A 20,241-nucleotide genomic window follows, 5' to 3' on the forward strand; every position below is an offset into this window, starting at 1 on the left:
GTGCCATTACAAGCCTAGTTTCATGTCCAATTGGCCAAACACCAATTGGACCAACACAGCCCAAGTTATGGCAGTGCAAGTGGACTGAATTTTCAGTCCCTCTGCTGCTGTCCTAGGGCAGCCTACCTCTTCACTTTGCAATTCTATTTTTCAGTCCAAATTGTGCTTAACTTACCTAAAATGGTCACTAATTGACCATTATAATGTTCTTTAATCAATTCAAATGCCAAGTCCAATTTTTCACTTCTCAAAACCCTAATTCCTATCTCCATTTCACCACATGCTTGAATTTACTAACTAATCCATTTTACTTTTTTTTATATACTTTAAGCATAATCCCTAGTGCACTCCAAGTCCATTAAAGCACTAAATCTTGTTCCTTACTTAGGGGCAGCCGAAATCCATGGGCCACATACACTTAGTTTTTGTTCATTTAAGTCACAAGTTCTTACTCAATTCAAGTTGCTAATCATGAAAGTAAAAAAAAAATTTAGGTATCCAATGCACTAACCTCAACTTGAAGAATCTCCAAGCTTGCCAACTTTAATTTTATTAAAACCATTAAACCCAATTATTTTCATGGCTACCAAAAATTAGAGAGTGCCCTAATATGTTTATTTTTGTTCAATTTTCACAAATCCTAACTCAATTCATAGTCCTAACAAGGAATTTAAAGAGAGAGAAGAAGAAATGGACACTAACCTCAATTGGAGTTTTCCCAACTTATTTAAACTCCTTCCTTTCTACTTCTTTTTGCTTCTAGGCACCTTAGCAAGGTTAAAAATGAAATTTTAATGAAGGTGGTTAGGGGAAATATGGTGAGAATTAAAGGTTATGCAAGGTAGAAGGAAAAGCAATAATGGAGGGAGAAGAGAAATGAATTTCGGCCAAGTGAGGAAATGGAGAAGAAGAAGCTGATTTTTATTTGTTTTTATCCTCATTTAATTATTTTATGTTAGCTTGTTGAATGGTGATTGGTTGGGAAATTTTTATTGCATCATGGTGACACGTGCATGATGTCATATTTGAGTTTTAAATTTCATTTTATTTTCTTTTTCTTTTCTACTAACTTTAAATTAGTTTTTCATCAACATTAATTCATATTTTATGTCATAATAATTATTTACTTAACTAGACAAGTCAGCCAAAAATCACCTCTGAAGGCGAAATGACCAAAATGCCCTCCGTTTGGCTCAACGGGCCAAAATTGTCTGTACCGATTGAAAAATTTTTCTAGGTATTTTCTTGGCATTCTAATGCTATGGGAACCTCAGTAACCCTTCTTTGGAGTCCCAAAAATTATTTTATAATTTTTCCCCTGGGTCTAGGGCTCCTCGTTGCGAGAACCGCAACTTACCTCTGGTTACCCCTCGCTTGGGCACCGGCTCATTTGACTTGGTTGTATTTTATTTCTAAAATTTTTACTATATTTTTCTTATTAATGATTGAGTTAATTTTGGTCCCTCACTTTAGTTTAAATATTTTTCCGATCGTTCTAGCTGTCCAGACCGACACCGGTCACCGGAACAGTAGAATGTACGGAGTTGCTACGGGGAGGATGTTACAAATATAGTGCAATTTACTATTTTTACAAGTTGGCATTCATTGCCAAATTACTTCAAGAATCATTGTATATAAATGTCAAATTTTCAGTTTTTGTGTGCTAGATTGGTCTAGCTTAATGTCCTATTTTTCTTGCCTTTTAGCTTCTGGTCAAAGAAGAAAAATTGTAGCTCTATGTGTTATTAAACTTCAGGCAAAATTTCAGGTCATTTTAAGTTGTATAGACCAAGATATGGTCAATTTACTAAACTTGGACAGATTGCACCTTTAGTGCAAAATTTGGTCAATTTTAGGTCATATTTAGTTCTAGTAGTTTTGGTACCTGAACTTGTGCAAGCTATTTGACTTGGTTCTGGCCATTTATGAGCTTTGTTGTCCTCATAAGAATTATAGCTCTATGTCTAAGCTATCCATGGTAAAAGTTTCAGGCCATTTGGACCTGTTTTGAGTGAGTTATGGTCATCCTATGAACTACTGTTCATATGGTCAAAAATCTGAACTTGCACTTACCAATTCCGGATTTGGTCATTTTTAAGGTTAGTTTCTAGGTAGAATTTTGGCAACATTTCTACATGAAATTTGGCCTATTTGTTGTCTAGTTTCATCCCCCATTGGCCTCATACCAATTGGGTTCATGTTTTTGCACTTATAACCTAATTTAGGTACTGCCAACACACACAACCTGCATTTGAACATTTCACTTCCAATTTTGACAATCCTCCTCCTCCCAATACTTCAATATTCAATCATGGAACTTCTATATATATTGTACACAATTTCGACAAGCATTTTGGGCAGAACACTCTGTTAGTAGTATGCCCTAGAGCATATCATTTAGTATGTATCTTGTACATATTTTATTAATAAATGGCATTTTCACTTTTCTGTTTATATAATATATTTATGTGTAATAGAAAAGGTCCATTGATATTTTGTTAGAAATATTATTCTTAAGTTGTTAAGAATATGAGTGACAATATTTCTAGCACAAAGTATCATAAATAGGTTCACAATCGAGGATACTTCATAATAAGGACATGACTTATCCAGAAAGATTGTATTCATGTTTGTTCCCAAGTTATTTATATGAGATATAAATAAGATGGAATGGTGAGTCTCATTCCATATAACAAATATGATAGGCACTTATAAATGATAAGTAGGCCGAACCAGTGACACTTATGACAAGCACATGGAGTTTACTCTTGTCAATGTTTTGTCATAAATCATATCAGTGCATATAATCTTTAGACCTGAGATAGCACAGATATCTTGTATATAGGTAGTTTGAGTTTGATCGCTTTCATACTTGTACTGTGTATGGGTATATGGGCATGTGTTGGCTCCTACTAGTTATATATGGAGGTAGGTGTTGATCAAGATGGAATCTGTTCCTCTAAGTAAATAGAGATAAAATCCTATGTTCATTTAATTGTTCTTGATGTTTCAAGTTCCTGGCCAGGACAGATAGATTTATTCAGAAAAGAGTTTCTGATGAGAAAATCTTTTTAATCAAGAACTGGAATTAAAAGAGAACATAATATTCATAGCAAATGGAGTTTGACATAAACCATGACTCCAGCTTGAGTTGGGATTTTGTAACAGAGAGATTCTAGTGCATGGTAACATATGATTATAAGTTCATTTAAGGTAAACCTTAATACTAATTGGGTGGCTATGGCATGCTATGCTAGGTGTTAACCATGGTCTATGAGATTCATAAAATGATTTAGAGAAATCATTTATGGTAAGAAAGAGTTCTGATGATATTAAGAGTTGATATCATGTCTCATTGCCAATTAGTGATGAGCCTAGTAAGTCACACACATACACAAGTTATCACCTAATTAAATATGATTTAATTAATTAATTAAAGAGTTTAAATTGATTAATTAAATAGGTTTGGTTTGCAATTAGATTGCAAAGTCCCTAGCATGACTTGAAACCAAATCTAGATTATTGGATGTATAATATAAGTTAAATTTATATTTAAAGTGTTTAAATATGAATTTAATTAATGAGAAATTAATTAATAGAGATTAATTAATTAATTTATATTTGATATAAATTGATTAGAAGAAGAAAATAATTATTTTGGGTTAAGAACTCAAAATTAAGACACAGGGGCATTTTGGTCATTTTGAAGTGTGACACGTGGCACCATGAGATGGTGACACATGGGATTACACATAAGCTTGCCAAATGTTTTTTAATCATGTAAGATGATTAAAATCAAGATTAAATATAGGTTTGACACTTGGCACAATGTGATTGGGTCACTTAAACCTAGAGCTAATCAAAGGGTGACATGTGGCAAGGGTTTAATGTGTTAACCTAGCTATTTAAGTGTTGTTATGAGAAAATAAAATAGAACCAGCAGCCACACTCCTTTGTCACGCCACTTTGAGGGTTTTTATCTCTTCTTCTTCATCTCTTATCAATTCAAAGAGATTAGCCATCAATCTCTTGAATTAAGAACGCTAGAAATTGTTTCTAGTGTCCTGTTTACATCTTTAATCTCTTAAAAGGCAGAACTTGATTTTCTAATTAATAGAGAAAGCTTTAGAAGCTATTCAAGGGCTGCCATAGGTGTTCTTGGTGTGGACAAGCTAGAGGGACAACATTTGGTGTCCTGAAGACGAATCTCAAAGGCGCAGACACACTGCAGTGCATCAAGAGGTTAGTGTAATCGTTCTTGATTTAATCTAGGGTTCTAAAATTAATCTGATTAATTTTAAAATCTTAAATGGCAAATACAGATCCAAAAACATATTAAAAGAGTTTTAATATGTTGTTTATCATTGAAATCAAATAGATAAAAATAAATCTTGCATGATGCATGTGACCCTAGGTGAAAATTTTTGAATTCAATGGTATAAATTTGTGTTTTTCACGCTTCCGTTCCTTCAATTGGTATCAGAGCCACTATATTTGCCATTTAGATTGTTGATTATATGATTTAATTGTGTGTTTGATCATGAGATCAAAAGTTCATTGCTGGTTGCAAAGCAAGTTGGCGGCATACTTGAAAAAAAACACCATCAATGGTGCGCATGGTTTGGCTTCCATGGGTGGTTTAAGGTTTGGCTTTTAATTCTGCAATTATTGTATGATCTAAGGCCTATTCTTTGACTAATTAAAGTGTTTAATTAGTAGTTTTTATCACACAGTTAAATTATGATTCAAATCAGAATTTTAAAAATTGTTTGAATGTGATTCAAATCTGAATTTTAAAAGTTGTTTGAATGTGATTCAAATCTGAATTTTTAAAGTTGTTTGAATCATATTTAAATCTGATTTTTTAAAATTGATTGAATAAAATTCATATCTGATTTTTTTAAAAATGTTTGAATGTGATTCAAATCTGATTTTTTAAAAAATGTTTGAATGTGATTCAAATCTGAATTTTTGAAGTTGTTTGAATGTGATTCAAATCTGAATTTTTAAATTTGTTTGAATGAGATTCAAATCTGAATTTTTAAATTTATTTGAATCATATTCAAATCTGGATTTTTAAGTTGAATATGAGATATTCAATTTAATTTAAGTATGTATGTTTTATTTAATTGTTAAATAGTGATATGCATGATGGATGATCATGGACTATAAAAGACCAATGTGATTGGATTTATTTCTTTTATGTTTCTTTGGGATTGTAAATTAATTAATTTATTTTAATTTTTTTTGGGCATGTATTATTAAGTTTGTAATAATTTTTGGGTTGTAATTTCATTTATTTAAGTTCTTATAAATTCGCCTTGGTATGCCAAGGTTTACTATGTAATATTGGATTGCAAGAAGTTCAAGGAGGTCAAGAGCATTGGGGGGACCAGTGGGAGGAATTCAAGATCAAGTGTTGATTATGTACTCCTTCAGCAACTCTTGTAAAATGAATGAATGAAATGCACCTAGGAATGCCCTGATTCAATTCTTGGTGGCTCAGAATTGAATCCCTTAGAAAGTCCATGATCATACCATATTTATGAATCCCTTAGAAAGTCCATGATCATACCATATTTATTGTTTATCCATGAATGCATGAGATGTATGGGAATGTATGCAATTATATGATATATGCATGCTAAATGGATAATGTGCAAAGTGAGACCTTAATAGTAAATAGAATGACCATAAAATCTTCCAAACAAATGATTAAGTTGGAAGTGCTATAATTAAAGTAATTATAACATAGGCCCTCCATTGGGGCAATTATTTTAAGAAATTTTAAATAGTTGCATAAGATGCAATTTATTTAAGAGATTTTCTTAAGAATAATTGTTAAGCATGAGATGTTGTAAATATGTAAATGGTTTAATGGCCAATATTGGATGTACCTGAGGACATTAAAATTATTTGCATAATTACTGGCTCAATGGGATCAACTTAACTAATGCAAGATAAGTCAATAATGGATGTACCTGAGATTTTGAGCATTAGGGGCTAGGTAAAGGATTGAACCTCACATGAGATGTGATGGGCAAAGAGTTGCTCACTTATAGTTTATTGTAATTCCAATAATGGATGTACCTGAGGATGATCAATAGAATTATAAGAATTCAATCACCCACTAGAAATCCATCCAACTAGGATTTCCGTTTTCTACTTTGGAAGTGTAGGATTCGCTAAGTTAGTGGGAGGACCAATTTGATTAAAAGACCATAATCATTTTGGTTAATTATATGATACATTTACTAATTAATCTGGTTATTTTCTGCAGTTAATTTTCTGATAAAAATGAGCACAAAACAACCACCACCATCCAATATCCTTGCAAGCATACTTGATCACAATAGGTTGACAGGACCTAATCATTCGATTGGCTAAGAAATTTGAAACTTGTCCTGAACCTTAAACATATAGGATATGTTCTAGATTCAAATGTTCCTGGTCCCTTACCTCCAGAGGCCACACAAGAGGAACATGAAACTTTGGACAAGTGGAAGGAGCATGATATGAGAGCTAAGTGTTACATGCTTGCTTCCATGAGTAATGAGTTACAGAAGCAACATGAGAACATGCAGAGTGCGAGTGAGATCCTCCTTCACCTACAAGAGTTGTATGGTGAGCACAGCAGGAATGCTAGGTATGAGATATCTAGACAGCTCTTCCGCATGAGGATGTCTGAGGGACAGAATGTTGGGGATCATGTCCACAAGGTGATTCGGATGATTGAGCAGTTGGAACATCTTGACTTTAACATGGATTTCCAACTACAGACAGATTTGATCCTTCAGTCCCTTCCTGAGTCTTTTGGGAATTTTGTGATAAATTTCCATATGACTTAACAGGAATGCACCTTAGCTGGTTTACTCAACATGCTGGTTATTGCCCAAAAGAATATGCTAGGCAATAAAAGAAAAGAGGTAGCTTTGGTTGCATCTTCTTCTGTTGGAAAGTCCAACAAGAAGAAGGGCAATAAGAAAAGGAAACCTCAGATTCCTGGTCCTTCTAAGAAAATAGCTAAACAAAAAAGGAAAACCAAAGCTGACAAAGGCAAAGGAAAGTGTTTCCACTGCCAACAGGAAAGTGTTTCCATTGCCAACAGGAAAGTGTTTCCATTACCAGTAAGAAAGTGTTTCCACTGGCCAGAGTATAGCAATCTAAATGAATGCAATGCCATGGTGAAAACCAACTCAAGTTCAAAATATATTTGGCACTTAAGGTTATGTCATGTTGCAGAAGATAGGATTACAAAATTGGAGAAAATGGGGATTCTATCCTTATTGGACTCTGAGCCTACTCCAACTTGTGAATCTTGCCTTCAGGGCAAAATGACTAGATCACCCTTTGTTGGACAGGGGCTAAGAGCTGAAAATATTTTGGAGCTAATACATAGTGATGTATGTGGTCCATTTAAAGAAATGGCTAGAGGGGCTTTCATTATTTTATTACCTTTACTGATGATAAATCAAGATTTGGGTATTTGTATTTGATGAAATACAAACATGAATCCTTTGAAAAGTTCAAAGAATTTAAATCTGAAGTAGAAAATCAAACAGGAAAGAGTATTAAAGCTCTTCGATCAGATCGTGGAGGTGAATATTTGAGTACTGAATTTGATGAATACTTGAGAGAGCATGGCATTGTTTCTCAGCTGACTCCTCCAGGAACGCCATAGCTGAATGGTGTATCTGAAAGGAGAAATCGTACCCTATTAGATATGGTACGTAGTATGATGAGCTATACTGATATGTCATTCTCCTTTTGGGGATTTGCATTAGAATCAGCTTTGTATATTCTGAATAGGATTCCATCAAAATCAGTTTCTTCCACACCTTATGAGATATGGCATGAAAAAAAACCAAGTCTTAAGCATGTTAAGATTTGGGGTTGTCCAGCTTATATCAAAAAGCTGAACACTGATAAATTGGAGACCAAATCAGAAAAAAGGTCGATTTGTTGGATATCCAAAAGATAGTTTTGGATATTATTTTTATTTGCCTACTTTACAAAAGGTTGTGATAAGTAGAGATGCCACATTTCTTGAACAACAGTTTGTTCAAGAAGGAGGCAAAGGAAGGCAAATAGAGTTAGAATTGGAGAATTCTGACCAACCAACAGATCAGATGGATATAGATCCATCTAGTCAACCTATACCCATTGATGAAACATCTACAGTTGTTCCTCGTAGAACAACCAGGGTATCTCCCCACCAGTTGAAGGAACGGAAGCGTGAAAAACACAAGTTTATACCATTGAATTCAAAAATTTTCACCTAGGGTCACATGCATCATGCAAGATTTATTTTTATCTATTTGATTTCAATGATAAACAACATATTAAAACTCTTTTAATATGTTTTTGGATCTGTATTTTCCATTTAAGATTTTTAAAATTAATCAGATTAATTTTAGAACCCTAGATTAAATCAAGAACGATTACACTAACCTCTTGATGCACTGCAGCGTGTCTGCGCCTTTGAGATTCGTCTTCAGGACACCAGATGTTGTCCCTCTAGCTTGTCCACACCAAGAACACCTATGGCAGCCCTTGAATAGCTTCTAAAGCTTTTTCTATTAATTAGAAAATCAAGTTCTGCCTTTTAAGAGATTAAAGATGTAAACAGGACACTAGAAATAATTTCTAGTGTTCTTTATTCAAGAGATTGATGGCTAATCTCTTTTGAATTGATGAGAGATGAAGAGAAATAGCTGGAGAGGCTCAAAGTGGCGTGACAATTGAGAGGAGAGGCTGCTGGTTATGTTTTCTTTTCATAACCACACTTAAATAGCTAGGTTAACACATTAAACCCTAGCCACATGTCACCTTTTGATTAGCTCTAGGTTTAAGTGACCCAATCACATTGTGCCAAGTGTCAAACCTATATTTAATCTTGATTTTAATCATCTTACATGATTAAAAAACATTTGGCAAGCTTATGTGTTATGCCATGTGTCACCATCTCATGGTGCCACGTGTCACACTGCGAAATGACCAAAATGCCCCTGTGTCTTAATTTTGAGTTCTTAACCCAAAATAATTATTTTCTTCTTCTAATTAATTTATATCAAATATAAATTAATTAATTAATCTCTATTAATTAATTTCTCATTAATTAAATTCATATTTAAACACTTTAAATATAAATTTAACTTATATTATACATCCAATAATCTAGATTTGGTTTCAAGTCATGCTAGGGACTTTGCAATTTAATTGCAAACCAAACCTATTTAATTAATCAATTTAACTCTTTAATTAATTAATTAAATCATATTTAAATAGGTGATAACTTGTGTATGTGTGTGACTTACTAGGCTCATCACTAATTGGCAATGAGACATGATATCAACTCTTAATATCATCAGAACTCTTTCTTACCATAAATGATTTCTCTAAATCATTTTATGAACCTCATAGACCATGGTTAACACCTAGCATAGCATGCCATGGCCACCCAATTAGTAATAAGGTTTACCTTAAATGAACCTATAATCATATGTTACCATGCACTAGAATCTCTCTGTTACAAAATCCCAACTCAAGCTAGAGTCATGGTTTATGTCAAACTCCATTTGCTATGAATATTATGTTCTCTTTTAATTCCAGTTCTTGATTAAAAAGATTTTCTCATCAGAAACTCTTTTCTGAATAAATCTATCTGTCCTGGCCAGGAACTTGAAACATCAAGAACAATTAAATGAACATAGGATTTTTTCTCTATTTACTTAGAGGAACATATTCCATCTTGATCAACACCTACCTCCATATATAACTAGTAGGAGCCAACACATGCCCATATACCCATACATAGTACAAGTATGAAAGCAGTATCAAACTCAAACTACCTATATACAAGATAACTGTGCTATCTCAGGTCTAAAGATTATATGCACTGATATGATTTATGACAAAATATTGACAAGAGTAAACTCCACGTGCTTGTCATAAGTGTCACTGGTTCGGCCTACTTATCAATTATAAGTGCCTATCATGTTTATTATATGGCATGAGACTCACCATTCCATCTTATTTATATCTCATATAAATAACTTGGGAACAAACATGAATACAATCTTTCTGGATAAGTCATGTCCTTATTATGAAGTATCCTCGATTGTGAACCTATTTATGATACTTTGTGCTAGAAATATTGTCACTCATATTCTTAACAACTTAAGAATAATATTTCTAACAAAATATCAATGGACCTTTTCTATTACACATAAATATATTATGTAAACAGAAAAGTGGAAATGCCTTTTATTAATAAAAATATATACAAGATACATACTAAATGATATGCTCTAGGGCATACTACTAACACCGGTGAGATATGGTTTTCTTCATAAAGAAGAACAAGAGTTGTCTACTCATGAAGAAGTAGATCATGGAGATGATCCACTTACCTATGAAGAAGCTATATCAGATATAGACTCTTCAAAATGGATTGATGCTATGAAATCCGAGATTGATTCCATGTATAAGAATCAAGTTTGGGATCTTGTTGACCCACCTGAAGGTATTATACCTATAGGGAACAAATGGGTTTTCAAGAAGAAAATTGGTTCTGATGGAAAGGTAGAGACCTATAAGGCAAGGCTAGTAGCGAAAGGGTTTCGCCAAAGGCAAGGAATCGACTATGAGGAGACTTTCTACTTTGTTGCCATGCTTAAATCAATTAGGATTTTATTAGCAATAGTGCGTACTATGATTATGAGATTTGGCGGATGGATGTCAAAGCGACTTTTCTCAATGGATACATTGAAGAAAACATTTTCATGGAACAACCTAAGGGTTTTGAATCCCAAAATGGTTCCAAGGTATGCAAGCTAAAGCGATCCATTTATGGGTTGAAACAAGCTTCGAGGAGTTGGAACATTCGTTTTGATGAAGCCATTAAATCCTTTGGTTTTATCAAAAATGAGGATGAGCCATGTGTATATAAGAAGGTTAGTGACAGTGCTATCACTTTCCTTGTCTTATATGTGGATGACATACTGTTGATGGGTAATGACACAGGTATGTTGACGACTATAAAGGTATGGTTGTCAAATACATTCTCCATGAAAGACTTAGGGGAGGCAACCTATATTCTTGGGATTCGCATCTATAGAGATAGAGCGAAATGAATAATTGTTTTATCCCAAAGTCTATACTTGGAAAAGGTGTTAAAGAGGTTTAACATGCTTGATTCCAAGAGAGGATTGTTACCAGTGAGACATGGTATCCATCTTTCTAAAGAGATGTCTCCAAGGACACCTGAAGAAAGAGATAAGATGGCCAGATTCCATGTGCTTGGCTATTGGAAGTTTAATGTATGCAATGTTGTGTACTAGGCGGATATCGCATATCTTTATTAGTTTGACTAGCGGTATCAATCCAATCCAGTTTGGAACATCGATAGTGTCAAAAATATTCTTAAGTACTTGAGAAGAACTAAGGATTTATTCTTGATTTATGGAGGTGGAGACTTGCAATTTGATGGTTATACTGATTTTGATTTCCAATCAGATATCGATGATAGAAAGTCTACCTCTGGATATGTGTTCATTTGTAATGGAGGTGCGATCGGTTGGAAGAGTTCCAAGCGAGCACGCATTGCAGATTCCACTACGTGTCGAGTATATTCTTTGCATCGAGATCTTTCAGCGAAGCTGTTTGGATTAAAAGTTCGTGATGTAACTTACAGTAGTTCCTTCCATTGAGTCGCGGTTCCATTACACCCTTTGTGATAACAATGGAGTAGTCATACTGAGCTAAGGAACTAAGGTCTCACCCAAAATCCAAACACATAGAAAGGCACTACCACATTATCGTGAGATATAGTTGGGCAAGCGATTTAGCCATGCAGAAAATAGCATCGGTGAAAATCCAGCTGATCCAGTCACTAAGCCTAGGTCACAGACTCAGTTAGACCGGCATCTTGAGAAGATAGGTCTAAGATATTGTAATGAATGACTCTAGGGCTAGTGGGAGATTGTTAGTAGTATGCCCTAGAGCATATCATTTAGTATGTATCTTGTACATATTTTATTAATAAATGGCATTTCCACTTTTACATTTATATAATATATTTATGTGTAATAGAAAAGGTCCATTGATATTTTGTTAGAAATATTATTCTTAAGTTGTTAAGAATATGAGTGACAATATTTCTAGCACAAAGTATCATAAATAGGTTCACAATCGAGGATACTTCATAATAAGGACATGACTTATCCAGAAAGATTGTATTCATGTTTGTTCCCAAGTTATTTATATGAGATATAAATAAGATGGAATGGTGAGTCTCATGCCATATAACAAATATGATAGGCACTTATAAATGATAAGTAGGCCGAACCAGTGACACTTATGACAAGCACATGGAGTTTACTCTTGTCAATGTTTTGTCATAAATTATATCAGTGCATATAATCTTTAGACCTGAGATAGCATAGTTATCTTGTATATAGGTAGTTTGAGTTTGATACTGCTTTCATACTTGTACTGTGTATGGGTATATGGGCATGTGTTGGCTCCTACTAGTTATATATGGAGGTAGGTGTTGATCAAGATGGAATCTGTTCCTCTAAGTAAATAGAGATAAAATCCTATGTTCATTTAATTGTTCTTGATGTTTAAAGTTCTGGCAGACAGGATAGATTTATTCAGAAAAGAGTTTCTGATGAGAAAATCTTTTTAATCAAGAACTGGAATTAAAAGAGAACATAATATTTATAGCAAATGGAGTTTGACATAAACCATGACTCCTGCTTGAGTTGGGATTTTGTAACAGAGAGATTCTAGTGCATGGTAACATATGATTATAGGTTTATTTAAGATAAACCTTATTACTAATTGGGTGGCTATGGCATGCTATGCTAGGTGTTAACCATGGTCTATGAGATTCATAAAATGATTTAGAGAAATCATTTATGGTAAGAAAGAGTTCTGATGATATTAAAAGTTGATATCATGTCTCATTGCCAATTAGTGATGAGCCTAGTAAGTCACACACATACACAAGTTATCACCTAATTAAATATGATTTAATTAATTAATTAAAGAGTTTAAATTGATTAATTAAATAGGTTTGGTTTGCAATTAGATTGCAAAGTCCCTAGCATGACTTGAAACCAAATCTAGATTATTGGATGTATAATATAAGTTAAATTTATATTTAAAGTATTTAAATATGAATTTAATTAATGAGAAATTAATTAATAGAGATTAATTAATTAATTTATATTTGATATAAATTGATTAGAAGAAGAAAATAATTATTTTGGGTTAAGAACTCAAAATTAAGACACAGGGGCATTTTGGTCATTTTGCAGTGTGACACGTGGCACCATGAGATGGTGACACATGGGATTACACATAAGCTTGCCAAATGTTTTTTAATCATGTAAGATGATTAAAATCAAGATTAAATATAGGTTTGACACTTGGCACAATGTGATTGGGTCACTTAAACCTAGAGCTAATCAAAGGGTGACATATGGCAAGGGTTTAATGTGTTAACCTAGCTATTTAAGTGTTGTTATGAGAAAATAAAATAGAACCAGCAGCCACACTCCTTTGTCACGCCACTTTGAGGGTTTTTATCTCTTCTTCTTCATCTCTTATCAATTCAAAGAGATTAGCCATCAATCTCTTGAATTAAGAACGCTAGAAATTGTTTCTAGTGTCCTGTTTACATCTTTAATCTCTTAAAAGGCAGAACTTGATTTTCTAATTAATAGAAAAAGCTTTAGAAGCTATTCAAGGGCTGCCATAGGTGTTCTTGGTGTGGACAAGCTAGAGGGACAACATCTGGTGTCCTGAAGACGAATCTCAAAGGCACAGACACACTGCAGTGCATCAAGAGGTTAGTGTAATCGTTCTTGATTTAATCTAGGGTTCTAAAATTAATCTGATTAATTTTAAAATCTTAAATGGCAAATACAGATCCAAAAACATATTAAAAGAGTTTTAATATGTTGTTTATCATTGAAATTAAATAGATAAAAATAAATCTTGCATGATGCATGTGACCCTAGGTGAAAATTTTTGAATTCAATGGTATAAATTTGTGTTTTTCACGCTTCCGTTCCTTCACACTCAAGTGCTCAATGCACACAATACACCATTAAAGTTCAACATTTACTTCCACCAAAATTCAACATGCCTCAACACCAATATTACACATATACTTCCATGGCAACTACACATGCTGCCCACAATTTAACACCATCACATCTCATCAATATATGACATAAAATCACGTACAATTTCATAACATTATAGGCTACCAAACATGGCAGTTTACCAAGGTATCAAAGTCCCATTTTCAAACCCTTAATTCAAGCAGTAACATGCACATACTTGGATATTAACCTACTATCACTTCCATTTAAGTTAATCAACCTTGATTCCCATCCATTAAAGGTAATAAAAACTCAAATACAACAAACTTTTATGGCTGCCAAAAATGGACAAGTTCATATCTCAATAGTTTCTTCCTTTCTCTTCACCAAACTACTCACCTCAACCTAAACACTAAGTTTACTAAAGCTAGGGAGAGGATTTGGACACTTACCTCTTGAGAGCTTCCTTTAAACTTCACCAAATCTTATTTTTCTTGTTGCCTATGGCTTTCCCAAGTTGAGTATGCAAGGTTTAATGAAGAAACCAAGTGGAAAGGAGGCTTGGAAAGGGAGTGCATGCAGCTTGGACAAATTCAGCCATGGGAGCTTCAATGGTGTTTTCCATTCGACTGGTTGTGTTCTTGAGGTTGAAGATTTCTAATTCTACCCACAAATGACTTAGATAGGTGTTCCAAGGCTTGAGTTAGTGGAGCACTAACTTGAATTAATAATTCATTAATCTTAATTTCCTTAATTTGCTCATTTATCTCTATTCTTTCACTATTTACATAATGTATCTCATTTTAATTTTTCATGATATTTTCAAAGTGTAATATCATTTGTTTTTAATGGACATTGAGGTCAAAAGGCAACCCTAGGTGTCAAATGACCAAAATACCCCTCTTCGGGTTGTATTCCCAATTTTTCGGTAACACCAATTTTTGTCTGTTTCTCGATTTTTAATTTTTCTTTGTATTAATTTATTAATTTTTCTTTGATATTTCTAGTGTCAATTATATTTGAATAAACCTTTAATTATATTTTGAAATTTAATTCTGAGGGTTCCCCGTGGTCCTGGGGTCGACAATTGCCTTCGCCGTAACTTTCCGGTGCGATCACCCATCGCTGCAGTGCCGGCTCATTTAACTTAGTTTCATTTTCTCTCTTTTATTTTTCTTTAATTTTTCTTGTATTTTATTTTTATTTATTTCATCATTATATGTCTATTCACTATCAACGAAGTGTAGTTCCAGACATCCTGACTTGCCCGGACTGACGATAAGTCAACGGAGCAACAGAACGTACAGACTACGTATAGGGCGGATGTTACAATCCTCAGGTACATCCATTATTGGAATTATAATAAACTATAAGTGAGAAACTCCTTGCCCATCACATCTCATGTGAGGTTGAATCCTTGACCTAGCCCCTAATGCTCAAAATCTCAGGCACATCCATTATTGACTTATCTTGCATTAGTTAAGTTGATCCCATTGAGCCAGTAATTATGTAAATAATTTTAATGTCCTCAGGCACATCCATTATTGGCCACCAAACCATTTACATATTTACAAAATCTCATGCTTAACAATTATTCTTAAGAAAATCTCTTAAATTAATTGCATCATATGCAAGTATTTAAAATTTCTTAAAATAATTGCCTCAATGGAGGGCCTATGTTATAATTACTTTAATTATACCATTTCCAACTTAATTATTTGTTTGGAAGATTTTGTGGTCAGCCTAATTACTATTATGATCTCACTTTGCACATTATTCATTTAGCATACATATATCATATACTTGCATACAATCCCATACATCTCGTGCATTCATGGATAAACAATAAATATGGTATGATCATGGACTTTTTGAGGGATTCAATTTTGAGCCACCAAGAATTGAATTAGGGCATTCCTAGGTGCATTTCATTCATTCATATTACAAGAGTTGCTGAAGGGGTACATAATCAACACTTGATCTTGAATTCCTCCCACTGGTCCCACCAATGCTCTTGACCTCCTTGATCTTCTTGCAATCCAATTACACAGTAATCCTTGGCATACCAAGGCGAATTTACAAGAACCAAATAAATGAAATTACAACATAAAAATATTACAACCTTTATAATACATGCCACCAAAATAAATTAAAATAAATTAATTAATTTACAACCCAAAGAAACATAAAAGAAATAAATCCAATCACATTGGTCTTTTATTGTCCATGATTATCCATCATGCATATCACTATTTAATAATTAAATAAAAGATACATACTTAAATTAAATTGAATATCTCATATTCAACTTAAAAATCCAGATTTGAATATGATTCAAACAAATTTAAAAATTAAGATTTGAATCACATTCCAACAAATTTAAAAATTCAGATTTGGATCACATTCAAATAAATTTAAAAATTCATATTTGAATCACATTCAAACAAATTTAAAAATTCAGATTTGAATCAAAATTTAATCGTGTGATTTAAAACTCTAATTAAACAATTTAATTAGACATAAAATGGACCTTAGATTATACAACAATTGCACATTTAAAATCCATCAAACCTTGCGCACCACAATGGTGCCAAAACCATGCACACCATGGTATTCATCCTCTTGCCGCCACCTTTACTTTTGCAACCAGCAATGAATAATCATCTCATGATCAAATCACACAATTAAATCATATATAAAACAATCTAAATGGCAAATATAGTGGCTCTGATAGCAATTGAAGGAGCGGAAGCATGAAAAACATAAGTTTAGATCATTGAATTTAAAATTTTTCTTTTAGGGTCACATGCATCATGCAAGATTCATTTTTATATATTTGATTTCAATGATAAACAGCATGTTAAAACACTTTTAATATATTTTTGGATCTACATTTGCTATTCAAGATTTTAGAATTAACAGATTAATTCATTAGAATCCTAGATTAGATCAAGAACAAGTGCACTAACCTCTTGATATACTGCAGTGTGTTTGGCACCTTTGGGATTTGCCTAGGACACCAGATGTTGTCCCTTTAGCTTGTCCACACCAAGATCACCAATGGCAGCCCCTTGAACAGCTTCTAAAGCCTTTCCAATTAATTAGAAAATAAGGTTTTGCCTTTAGAGGTGTTTTAGATGCATACAGGACACTAGAAATGATTTCTAGTATTTTTAATTCAAGAGAATGTTGGCCATTCTCTTTGAATTGATGAGAGATTAAGAAGATGAGAGGGGAGAGGTCTCCAAGGTGGCAGCACAAAAGAAAAACAGCAGCTTGTATTTTTTCTTTTCATCCTTTCCCTTATATAGCTAGGACACCACTTAAAACCCTTGCCACATGTCACTTCTGATTGGCTCTTAGTTTAATTGACCCAATCACATTGTGCCAAGTGTCAAACTTAGATTTAATCTTGACTTTGATCATCTTACATGATTAAAAGACAAATGGCAAGCTTATGTGTAGTGCCATGTGTCACCATCTTATGGTGCCACATGTTACCCTGTGAAATGACCAAATACCCATGTGTCTTAATTTTGAGTTCTCAACCCAAAATAATTATTTCTCTTCTTCTAATCAATTTATATCAAACATAAAATTAATTAATTAATCTCTATTAATTAATTTATCATAATTAAATTTATATTTAAACACTTTAAATATAAATTTAACTTATACTATACATCTATTAACCCAGATTTGGTTGCAAGCCATGCTAGGGACTTTGCAATCTAATTGCAAACCAAACCTATTTAATTAATCAATTAAACTCTTTAATTAATTAATTAAATCATATTTAACTTGGTGATTACTTGTGTATGTGTGTGACTTACTAGGCTCATCACTAATTGGCAATGAGATATGATATTAACTCTTAATATCATCAGAACTCTTTCTTACCATAAATGATTTCTCTAAATCATTTTAGGCACCTCATAGATTATGGTTAACACCTAGCATAGCATGCCATGGCCACCCAATTAGTAATAAGGTTTACCTTAAATGAACTTATAATCATATGTTATCATGCACTTGAATCTCTCTGTTACAAAATCCCAATTCGAACTGAAGTCATTGTTTATGTCAAACCCCATTTGCTATGAATATTATGTTCTCTTTTAATTCCAGTTCTTGATTAAAAAGATTTTCTCATCAGAAACTCTTTTCTGATTAAATCTATCTGTCCTGGCCAGGAACTTGAAACATTAAGAACAATTAAATAAACATAGAATTTTATCCCTATTTATTTAGGGTAACAGATTCTATCTTGATCAACACCTACCTCTATATATAACTAGTAGGAGCCAACACATGCCCATATACCCATACACAGTACAAGTATGAAAGCAGCATCAAACTCAAACCACCTATATACAAGATAACTGTGCTATCTCATGTCTAAAGATTATATGCACTGATATGATTTATGACAATGCATTGACAAGAGTAAACTCCATGTGCTTGTCATAAATGTCACTGGTTCGGCCTACTTATCATGCATAAGTCCTATCATGTTTGTTATATGGCATGAGACTCACCATTCCATATTATTTATATCTCGTATAAATATATTGGGAACAAACATGAATACAATCTGTCTGGATAAGTCATGTCCTTATTGTGAAGTATCCTCAATTGTGAACCAATTTATGATACTTTGTGCTAGAAATACTGTCACTCATATTCTTAACAACTTAAAAATAGAATTTCTAACAAAATATCAATGGACCTTTTCTATTACACATAAATATATTATGTAAATGAAAAGTGAGAATGCCTTTTATTAATAAAATATGTACAAGATACATACTAAAATATATGCTCTAGGGTATACTACTAACAGTGCCATTCTGTACAGAGTAATAAAGATTGGTCCACACTAGGCATAACCTCTATTTCGAACTGCACCACTCTTTCCAGAGTTAATCCTGGCAATTCTTCAAGAAACACATCCAAAAAGTCACATACTATAGGGATGTCCCTCAATGCTGGACTCCCTACTTGGGTGTCTATCACATGGGCCAAATAAGCTTCACACCCTTTTTGGATCATTTTTCTGGCAAGTTCAGCAGAAATAAGGTTTGATGGCAGTAACTGTCTCTCCCCATGTATAACCACATCACCATATTGAGGGTGTAATACCCCTATATTCGGTAGTGCGTTCTACTGTTTCGGTGACCAGTGTCTGTCTAGACAGCTAGGATGCTTAGAATGATAATTAAATATTAGTGAGGAGACATAAAATAATGAAATACAATAGAGGAAAATACAAGAAAGCAAAGGAAAAATAAGAGCAATGAAATGTGATTAAGTTAAACGAGCCAAAAACTATAGCGATGGTTGACCGTACCGGGAAGTTGCGGCGAGGACCGTTGACTAGCACTGGACCGCGGAGAACCCTGGAAAATATTTTTGGGAGCTAATTAAACACATATTGAGGTATAAATAACATTAGAAATATCAAAGAAAAATTAATAAATTAGTACAAAGAAAAACGAAATTAAGAAACAAACAAAAATCGGTGTTACCGAAAAATCGGGAATACAAATTGAATAGGGGCATTTTGGTCAATTGACACCTAGAGTTGCCTTTTGACCTCAATGTCCATTAAAAATGAGTGATAGTACACTTTGAAAATGTCATGAAAATTAAAAATGTGGTACATTAAATAAATGATGGAAATTTGAGGCATAATTACAATTAAGGGAAAATTTGGATTATTAAACATATAATCCACCTTAGTGGAGCACTATGGATTTGCATATTGATTAAGTGGACAACATATCCCACTTCAACCACTTCTTCTTCTTCATTTCATCTTCAAACAGAATCCAATCCTCCCAAAAACTTCATAGATGGCCAAAGCTTCAAGCTCTCATCCACCAAGATCAAGCCGTGAAATCTTCAAGGTTCTTTCATTAAACTTTATCCTCATACCTTGGGCAGCATATTGGAAGCAAAAAGAAGGAGTTTTGTTAAGGTTTTACCAAGCTCCAAAAGGAGGTAAGGGTCCAATTCACTTCCTTTCTTAAGTAAAGTTTATGTTTAGCTTGAGATGAGTTGATTAGTGATTAAAATTGATGGAATTGTTGAGTTATTGGACTGCCCAATTTTAGACAGCCAT

This window comes from Hevea brasiliensis, chromosome 14, assembly GCF_030052815.1.
Source record: "Hevea brasiliensis isolate MT/VB/25A 57/8 chromosome 14, ASM3005281v1, whole genome shotgun sequence".
Lineage (NCBI taxonomy): Eukaryota > Viridiplantae > Streptophyta > Magnoliopsida > Malpighiales > Euphorbiaceae > Hevea > Hevea brasiliensis.